This window comes from Calypte anna, chromosome W, assembly GCF_003957555.1.
Source record: "Calypte anna isolate BGI_N300 chromosome W, bCalAnn1_v1.p, whole genome shotgun sequence".
Taxonomy (NCBI): Eukaryota; Metazoa; Chordata; class Aves; order Apodiformes; family Trochilidae; genus Calypte; species Calypte anna.
In genome coordinates, this window is record NC_044276.1 from 20,778,913 (window position 1) to 20,789,343 (window position 10,431).

The following is a 10,431-nucleotide window of genomic DNA, read 5'->3' on the forward strand; positions in this document are numbered from 1 at the left end:
GCCTCAGAAGAGGCCGTTGTAGCTACAAATACCACGTTTTGTTATTTAGTACCTCATCGAGTCCACCCCACACATGCTTGTGGCTTTTTACTGCTTCTGCTGCTCCCTCCAGGCAAGAGGCTGCTGTTGCCAGGGCAGGCCTTGCCCTTTCAAAACATTTCGCACAACACACCAGAAGTACCTCTAAATTTTTCCCTGTAAAAGCCCCACTCCCATGGCGGATGTCTCCAAGCTGAACACCTCCTGGGAGAAAACAAAATACAAAGCGTGTGTTCAGCACTGGTGGCTTGAGGGCAGATCAAGATAGGATTGGCTTTACCCTGGGTAGTAGGCTTTGAGAAAAAGAGGCAATGCCCCCAAGGGTGGCCTCCGGTGCCCTGCATCCCCAGGGAGACAGAACAATTTCATTGGCCTAAACAAATGCACTGTAACATGCATAAACCCCGCTTTCCTCTACATCGGGCTAAGGTGATCCTTAGCTTTCTTTGCGGCAAGGACACATTGTCAGCTCCTGTTCAACTTGGTGTCCACCAGGAGTGCCTCTCCCACCTGCTTTTCTGCAAAGCTCCTTTCCACTCTGTGGGCCTCCAGCATCTCCTGTGGCCTGGGGTTGGTCCTCCCCAGGTGCGGGAGTTTGCACTTGCCCTTCCTGAGCCACACGAGGCTCCTGCCTGCCCTGTTCTCCAGCCTGGCAAGGTCCCTCTGGGTGGCAGCACAGCCCTCTGGTGTATCAGACACTCCTCCCCATTTTCTATCATCAGCAAACCCCCTGAGGGTACACTCTGTCTACCCCTCATCCAGATCATTAAGTAGCATGTTGAACAGGATCAGACCCACGGTTGACCCCCAGGGTACACCGCTAGTTACTGGCCTCCAACTAGACTTCATGCCCCTTATCACCACCCCCCTCTGGGTCCTGCTGCTCAGCCAGTTTGCAATTCCCGCCACTGCCTGCCTATTTGGCCCCTAACTTCTTCAGCTTCTCTGGGACGATCTCTTAAGGGAGACGGCCTCAAAAGCCTTCCTGAAGGCTAGGGAGGCAGTAGCTGCAGCTCTCCCCTTGTCTGCCAAGCCAGCCATTTCGTCATAAACGGTTATCGGGTCAGTCAATCACCACTCTCCCTCAGTGAAGCCATGGAGGCAACTCCCGATGACCCTCTTGTCTTTCACGGGCCATCGCGTTCGCAAGGATCGAGGTGAGGCTAAAGGGCCTGTAGATCCCTAGGTCTTCTTCCAAGCCCTTCTTCAAGAGAAGGGTGACATTTGCATTCCACTGCTCCTCAGGCAACTCTCCCTATCGCCATCATGACTGGCTTCACAATGACATCTGACCGCTAACCCAGCGCGGTTAGACAGACCTCTCCCACTCCCTCTCCTCTCTTCTCCTCGCCTCGCCACTCCTCCTTTAATTTTTCTCATTTTATTTTACCGGCAGAACACTCCTTACCCACTTGAACAGTCTTCCTCCCAAGAGATGTGGCAGTGTCACCAAACCTCGCCTGGTCACTTGGAGAGAGAGAGAGACAGAGGATATGAAGACACCTACCAGGGGATGTGTCTCAGATGCCCCAGTAACACTGTTCAAGGGCAACAAAGGATCCCCCTGCTACCCCCTGCCCACCTCCCTCTTCCAAGAGCTGTTAAAGAAAGAGGAAGTTTGCTGTATCTCTGAAATGTAGTTTTGGTTTGGGTCCGCCTGCGACGGAGTTCTCTTTTGTCGTGGTTTGGGCATGGATAGAGGTGATTTTCTGTTTTGTACTTTTACTTTTAGCTAAGTCTCTTGTAAGTAGTTGCACTTGCTGAAATTAACAGCAAGTTTCTCAGACAGTGTGTGTGCTTCTAGAACTGATAACACTTGATGTTTATAGTTACTGCTATAGACTGGTATGCAGAGCCAAGGACACTGCTCAGCTCTGAGGAAAAGTTTTACCCTCCAGAAGGAGTAAAGAGGTCCCACCTGAGCCCACCTTTGGGGAGGAACGGACAAGATAGATGCCAGACTTGACCAAACAGAGTATTCCATCCCATATACGTCATCCTCGGTATAAATCTGAGGCATCAAGAGGGCCGAGCCAGATTTCTGGATTTCCTGATTTCCTGCTTCCCTTCCTTCACCCGGCATCCTGGAAGGATGCCGTCCGTTCGTCTGCCTGTGGTCCTGATCCGGTGCCAGCCCATATCTGTGTGTTCCTGCCTCCAGTTCCTGACTGCTGCCGACTCCAGGAGTCCAGCCTGGACTTTCCCAGGGCTGCCCTGCAGCCTCGGTGGTGACGTGAGAGTTATTGGGGGAAATAGGGAAGGAATGTAGTATCCATTTTCCTGTATATTTGTATATATTTAGTAATTTTTCCTATTTATCATTACTGTTTCATTAAAGTTGTGTAGTTTAGTTTCCAACCCATAAGTCTCTCCCTTATTCTCTCTCCTTTCTTTATCAAGGAGGAGAGAGATTAATAGAGAGCGTCTGTTATTCGGTTTAATTGCCGGGCCAGTGTTAAACCGTGACAGATTTATTGGCGCCCAACGTGGGGCTGCTTTCGCTCAAGGGCCTGGACACACTTGGTGACTGATGATGAAAGATGGAGAAGTACAACGTGTACCACACGGGAATCTCACACTAGGTGTTAAACTGTGACATCTTTCCCCAGAGCAGCCCTTGAAAGTGCTGTGCTTTGTAGTTGTAGCTACAAGGGCGTTGATAACACACCAATGCTTTCCTTTGTAAACATCACAGCTGCCATTCAGACTGACTGTTCTCTGCTACCACAGCCCTTCTCACCAGAAAAGGGATATCAACAGGGCCTTAACACAAAACCATCGATAAAGGACTCCAAAAGAAGCTCAATTATTCCAACACGTTGTGCTCCACCAAAAAAACCCTTCTACGGCACGACTGTAGCGTCACACACACACTTTTTTCCAAAGTTTAAGCAGAAGGAGAAGCCTCTACGCACCGCCTTTACGTACGTTTCTGTACCACTTCCAAAAAGCTAAGAGTTTGCTTCCTACAAGACTCAGGACACTCCTAAGCAGTTCCAGCATCACGCTTCAAATGATCGGGCAAATCACTACCTATACGCAGAACGCTGTTACCAGGACAAAACGTTCCACATACTTACACTCCGGGGAGGCACCAGTTCAACTTGCGGAACTATTTCCCCCAGCAACACGCACGAGACAGAGGTCATATCCCCATCCTCTATCTTTATTGTGCAATTGCCGCTCAAAGCTTTCGTTACCTTCAAAAGACACACGCCACAAACCTCAGACCTCAATAGTGCCTAGATTGACAACGGGCAACAGACAAAAATCCATTCAGTGGCCATTTGTAGACGTGCGGCAACTCTCGTGGTGCAAAACTCTTAGCCGGGCGGACAGCCTGACTGACCGCCACCCAGAATACGTAGATGTACGCGACAGACAGACTGCCCACCCTTGGGCCCTTCATCCACAACCGTCCGGAATCCCTTGGTCAGTCCCAGGTACGCAGCACGCTTCTCGACAACGATCATTAAAGGACCAAGAAGCTGGAGAAGTACAAAACCATAAATAAATTCAGAAATAAAATAAAAAGCCACACACAAAGAGGGGAGAGGGCAGGAAGGGAAGGAATCACAGCAGGGAACCCCACAGAGAAACCACTTAGCCAATTCCTAGCAATTCAGCCATTGTGCTTCAAATTACCACCTCTCCCCCTGCAACTGACACTTTCCAAGGAAAGATACAAAGACCAGTAATGCACACTACTATAGTAGAGGAAAAATAAACAAAACAAAACCACCCACGCCATTTTTTTCAAGAGAGACAGTAACGGACTACAAAACACCCACAGAAGCTACCTTTGTCTCTGGGTTAAAGCCCCCATTAAAGCTTCAGGCAAAATACCCAGTTCTGCTGGAAAATAAAATTGAGGCTGCCTTTTCCGTGCGTTTACGAAGTCTTCGAACTTGACTTTTACCAATAAAAGCGAAGGACCCAGCACCTCTCAACCAGATTGCCCCTTCCTCCCTCACCCCTGACCTGCCACAAACCCCAAGCCCTCTCCTCCCTATTACAAGAAATACTAATAACTCTTACTCTAGACCATGACGACAGGCATCAGACTGCGCTCCAAAACAACACTGCATTTTGCACCTGAAGCACACACCCTGCCATGAGCATTGCTTTACAACACTGCTTTTAGTCAAAACGCTCAATTCCATTACAACCTAGAGGCAAAAGATTATAGCGCCAGAAAACCCAAAACAGCCTACCACGCCCTATTGAAAGCAAAAGGGGGGATGGCAAAAGAGTCTAGGAAATGAGGAACTAATAACGGCTACAGCTGAGCGTCCAGGAAGCTTCCCAGTACTTACAGAATCACCACAATCTTCTGCTTCAGATAACCTCATAATTGGCTCCTTAGCATGACTAGGAAAAGCATCGGAGTTGGGGTGAAAGGTTATGGGACGTGAGACACTGTTGGAAGAGCAAACGGTTAAAACCTGACTGGCTTCAGAGAAAGGTAATACAGCTCGAGAAAACCAACATCCCCCGCTGAACTCAAACAGCAGCAGATTAACGAACACCCCAAACGCAAGCCGAAACCTTGATTTTTCTTGCGCCTCAATAATACTTTCTGGACGCAGAACACGAAGTATTTACAGAGCCCCCTCCACAAGTGAGATTTGGCACACAAGATGATGCAGGTAAGGAAATGGGGCCAGTACTTCAGATAAGCGACCTCTGGTACGTTTTAGGTTGGCTTGACTGATTCCTAGAGCAGCTTTTCTATTCAACGCCGGCCACGCAGAGGCACGACAGGAGACAAAGGCATTAACCGAATCGGCAAAGAACTTAGTGAAGTGGACCATCAGCGGACGTTCGTTCTCCCTGGAGCTCAACTATTATACAAAAGCACGTGAAACCTCTATGAAGCTTTCTCTTATGAAGCACATCATTAAGACCTGCATTTCTCCTACCGAGAACCAACTCATTACGGTTACGGGGCTGGGAACCGAAGCGAGACGGACAGCACCAGCAACCCAGAACGCCCCGCGGTAACAGGGGAGGAGGAAATGGGGAACAAGGACCGAAAAAGCGCGAGGTTGTAGGGATAGCGCAGTAGGGAGCTCCACAAAACAGAGACACCACGTCCCACCCTCCCGCTTCCCGACCCCCCAAACACTCAACCGCAGCAACGACGGCACCCGCCCTGCCGCGCTCCCGCACACCGCGCAACCGGACCTCGGCTCGGGGTGCTTGCGAGCGCGGGGGGAGGGGAACAGGAAAGGAAGACAAAGGGAACAGCAAAGGAATCGGAGCAGGCGGGGGGGGGGAACCGCTCACGGAGAAAAGCTGCGGCTACCACCTCGTTCTCGTAAATGACGTTGCAGGGGATGCGCCTTGCCGAGGACCTTTCCGAAGGCAGCTGCGGCGCAAACCGGCCCGGTCGGACAACCAAGTCTCTCCTCAGCCAAAACGACCCTTCCCGTCCCCACGCTTCCTCAACTCGAGCACGCCTTCGGCAGCGCTCATTGGGCCGCCATATCGCCGCCGCCCGATCCCGCATGGCGATTCGCTCTCTCGCCTGTCCTTTGTGCTGGTGTCCCCCCCTCCGCCTCGGCGGGTCCCCGCCCTCGTCCGCCCGGTGCTCTCGGGACGCGGAGGGATCCGATCTGGGGATGGAGGGAGAAAACTTTGACGTGGGCGAGTCCGCCGAGGGATCCGTGCCGTGTAGTGCTGCCACCCTGGGGGCGGGCAACGAGGTCTCAGAAGAGGCCGTTGTAGCTACAAGTACCACGTTTTGTTATTTAGTACCGCATCGAGTCCACCCCGCACGTGCTTGTGGCTTTTTACTGCTGCTGCTGCTCCCTCCAGGCAAAAGGCTATCCTTGCCAGGCCAGGGAAGGCCTTGCCCTTTCAGAACATTTCCCACAACACATCAGAAGTACCTCTAAATTCTTCCCTGTGAAAGCCATACTCCCGTGGCGGATGTCTCTAAGCTGAACACCTCCTGGGAGAAAATAAACAAAGGGTGCGCTCAGCACTGGTGGCTTGAGGACAGGAGGGCAGATCAAGATAGGATTTGCCCTAGCCTGGGCAGGAGGCTTTGAGAAAAAGAGGTAGTGCTCCCAAGGGTGGCCTTCGGTGCCCTGCATCCCCAGGGAGACAGAACAATTTCATTGGCCTACACAACTGCACTGTAACACGCCTAAACCCCGCTTCCCTCTACATCTGGCTAAGGCGATCCTTAGCCTTCTTTGCAGCAAGGACACATTGTCGGCTCGTGTTCAACTTGGTGTCCACCAGTAGCGGCCCTCCCACCTCCTTTTCTGCAAAACTGCTTTCCAGCCTGTCGGCCTCCAGCATCTCCTGCGGCCTGGGGATGGTCCTCCCCAGGTGCGGGACTTTGCACTTCCCGTTTTTGAACCACACGAGGCTACTGCCTGCTCAGTTCTCCAGCCTGTCGGGGTCCCTCTGGGTGGCAGCACAGCCCTCTGGTGTATCAGACACTCCTCCCCGTTTTTATCATCAGCAAACCCCCTGAGGGTACACTGTCTACCCCTCATCCAGATCATTAAGTAGCTCGCTGAACAGGATCAGACCCATGGTTGACCCCCAGGGTACACCGCTAGTTACTGGCCTCCAACTAGACTTCATGGCCCTGATCACCACCCCCCTCTGGGTCCTCCTGCTCAGCCAGTTTGCAACTCCCGCCATCGCCTTCTCATTTGGCCCCGTACTTCATTAGCTTCTCTGGGACGATCTCTTACGGGAGATGGCCTCAACTCTCCCTTCGTGAAGCTATGGCAGAAACTCCTGATTACCCTCTTGTCCTTCATCGGCGATCGCCTTCACAGGGATTAAGGTGAGGCTAACTGGCCTGTAGATCCCTGGGTCTTCATCCTTGCCATATTTCAAGAGAAGGGTGACATTTGCTTTCCACTGTTCCTCAGGCTCCTCTCCCCATCGCCATCAAGAATGGCTTCACAATGACATCTGCCTGCTAACCCAGCGCGGTTAGACAGACCTCTCCCACTCCCTCTCTTCTCTTCTCCTCACCTCGCCACTCCTCCTTTAATTTTTCTCATTTTATTTTACTGCCAGAACAGTCATCAACCATTTTAACAGCCGCCCCCCCAAGGGATGTGGTAGCATCACCAATCCTCGCCTGGTCACTTGGGACAGATGATGAAGACGCCTCTCAGGGGGGGTGTCTTGGATGCCCCAGTAACACAGTGGTCAAGGGCAACAAAGGACCCCCCTGCTACCCCTTGTCGACCTCTCTCTTCTAAAATCTGTTAAAGAAAGAGGACGTTTGCTGTATCCCTGCAATGTAGTTTTGGTTTGGGACTGCCTGGGATGGAGTTCTCTTTCCCCAGAGCAGCCCTTCATAGTGCTGTGCTTTGTAGTTGTAGCTACAAGGGCGTTGATAACACACCAATGCTTTACCTATGGAAGCACCACAGCTGCCATTCAGACCGACTGTTCCCTGCTACCACAGCCCGTCTCACCAGAAAAGGGATATCAACAGGGCCTTAAGACACGGCCATTTATAAAAGTGCACCAAAGGAAGCTCAATGCTTCTAACACGTTGCGCTCTGCCAAAACCACCCTTGCACAGCACGCCTATAGCTTCAAACACACTATTCTTCAACGTTTAAGCAGCAGCAGCTTCTATGCACCGCCTTTACGTACGTTTGCGTATCACTTCCAAAAAGCTAAGAGTTTGGTTCCTACAAGACCCAGGACACTGCTAAGCGGTTCCAGCATCACGCTTCAAATGCTCGGGCAAATCGCTACCTATACACAGAACGCTGTTAAGAGGACGAAACGTTCCTCATACTTACACTCCGGGGAGGCACCAGTTTAACTTGCGGAACTATTTCCCCCAGCAACACGCACGAGACAGACGTGATATCCCCATCCTCTATCTTTATTGTGTAATTGCCGCTCAAAGCTTCCGTTACCTTCCACAGACACATGCCACAAAACATCAGACCTCAACAGTGCCTAGATTGACAACGGGCAACAGACAAAAATCCATTCAGTGGCCATTTGTACATGTGCGGCAACTCTCGTGGTGCAAAACTCTTAGCCGGGAGGACAGCCCGACTGACCGCCACCCACAATACGCAGATGTACTCGACAGACAGACCGCCCACCCTCGGGCCCTTCATCTACAACTGTCCCGAATCACTTGGTCAGGCCCAGGTGTGCAGCACGCTTCTCGACAACAATCATTAAAGGACCAAGAAGCTGGAGAAGTACAAAACCATAAATAAATTCAGAAATAAAAAGCCAAACACAAAGAGGGGAGAGGGCAGGAAGGGAAGGAATCACAGCAGGGAACCCCACAGAGAAACCACTTAGCCAATTCCTAGCAATTCCACCATTGCGCTTCAAATTACCACCTCTCCCCCTGCAACTGACACTTTCCAAGGAAAGATACAAAGACCAGTAATGCACACAACTATAGTAGAGGAAAAATAAACAAAACAAAACCACCCACGCCATTTTTTTCAAGAGAGACAGTAACGGACTACAAAACACCCACAGAAGCTACGTTTGTCTCTGGGTTAAAGCCCCCATTAAAGCTTCAGGCAAAATACCCAGTTCTGCTGGAAAATAAACTTGAGGTTGCCTTTTCCGTGCGTTTATGAAGTCTTTGAACTTGACTTTTACCAATAAAAGCGAAGCACCCAGCACCTCTCAACCATATTACCCCTTCCTCCCTCACCCCTGACCTGCCACAAACCACAAGCCCTCTCCTCCCCATTACAAGAAATACTAATAACTCTTACTCTAGACCATGATGACAGGCATCAGACTGCGCTCCAAAACAACACTGCATTTTGCACCTGAAGCACATACCCTGCCATGAGCATTGCTTTACAACACTGCTTTTAGTCAAAACGCCCAGTTCCATTACAACCTAGAGGCAAAGGATTATAGCGCCAGAAAACCCAAAACAGCCTACCACGCCCTATCGACACCAAAAGGGGGGATGGCAAAAGAGTCTAGGAAATGAGGAACTAATAACGGCTACAGCTGAGCTTCCTGAAAGCTTCCCAGTACCTACAGAGTCACCACAATCTTCTGCTTCAGATAACCTCATAATTGGCTCCTTCGGCATGACTAGGAAAAGCATCGGAGTTGGGGTGAAAGGTTATGGGACGTGAGGCACTGGAAGAAGAGCAAACGGTTAAAACCTGACCAGCTTCAGAGAAAGGTAATACAGCTCAAGAAAACCAACATGCCTCGCTGAACTCAAACAGCAGCAGATTATTGATATCCCAAACGCAACCCTAGAAGGTTGATTTTCCTCACACCTCGTTAATGCTTTCTACACGCAGAACACAAAGTATTTACAGAGGCCCCTCCACAAGTGAGATTTGGCACACAAGATGATGCAGGTAAGGAAATGGGCCAGTACTTCAGATAAGCGACCTCTGGTACGTTTTAGGTTGGCTTGACTGATTCCTAGAGCAGCTTTTCTATTCAATGCCTTCCACGCAGAGGCACGACCGGAGACAAAGGCATTAACCGAATCGGCAAAGAACTTAGTGAAGTGGACCATCAGCGGACGTTCGTTCTCCCTGGAGCTCAACTATTATACAAAAGCACGTGAAACCTCTATGAAGCTTTCTCTTATGAAGCACATCATTAAGACCTGCATTTCTCCTACCGAGAACCAACTCATTACAGTTACGGGGCTGGGAACCGAAGCGAGACGGACAGCACCAGCAACCCTGAACGCCCCGCGGTAATAGGGGAGGTGGAAACGGGGAACAAGCACCGAAAAAGCGCGAAGTTGTAGGGATAGCGCAGTAAAGAGCTCCACAAAACAGAGACACACCGTCCCTCCCTCCCTCTTTCCGACCCCCCAAACACTCACCAGCAGCAACGACGCCACCCGCCCTGCCGCGCTCCCGAACACCGCGCAACCGGACCTCGGCTCGGGGTGCTTGCGAGCGCCGGGGGAAGGTAAGAGGAAAGGAAGACAAAGGGAACAGCAAATGAACCGGGGGGGGGGGGGGGGGGGGGGAACCGCTCACGGAGAAAAGCTGCGGCTACCACCTCGTCCCCGTAAATGACGGTGCAGGGGATGCGCCTTGCCGAGGACCGTTCCGAAGGCAGCTGTGGCGCCACCCGCCCGCCCGGCAGGACACCGGGGTCTCTCCTCAGCCACGACAACGCCCCTTTTCGTCCCCGCGCTTCCTCTACTCGACCACTCCTTCCACGGCGCCCATTGCGCCGCCAGATCGCTGCCGCCCGATCCCGCATGGCGATTCGCTGTCTCGCCTGTCCTTTGCGCTTATCCCCTCCCCCTCGGCGGGTCCCCGTCCTCATCCACCCGGTCCTCTCGATACGCGGAGCAATCCGATCTGGGGATGGAGGGAGAAAACTTTGACGTGGGCGAGTCCGCCGAGGGATCCGTGCCGTGTA

The 10,431-nt window shown here is 51.6% G+C and overlaps 1 long non-coding RNA gene across 1 annotated transcript; it reads right to left on the minus strand.

Annotated features, from left to right (window-relative positions):
• Positions 1-3,438: 3,438 nt before the first annotated feature.
• Positions 3,439-9,960, minus strand: LOC115600024. Its single transcript, XR_003988774.1, has 3 exons — positions 9,881-9,960; positions 9,065-9,168; positions 3,439-3,527 (listed from the first exon to the last, which is right to left on the minus strand). It is a non-coding gene; the product is annotated as an uncharacterized LOC115600024 (long non-coding RNA).
• Between the last annotated feature and the right edge of the window lie 471 nt (positions 9,961-10,431).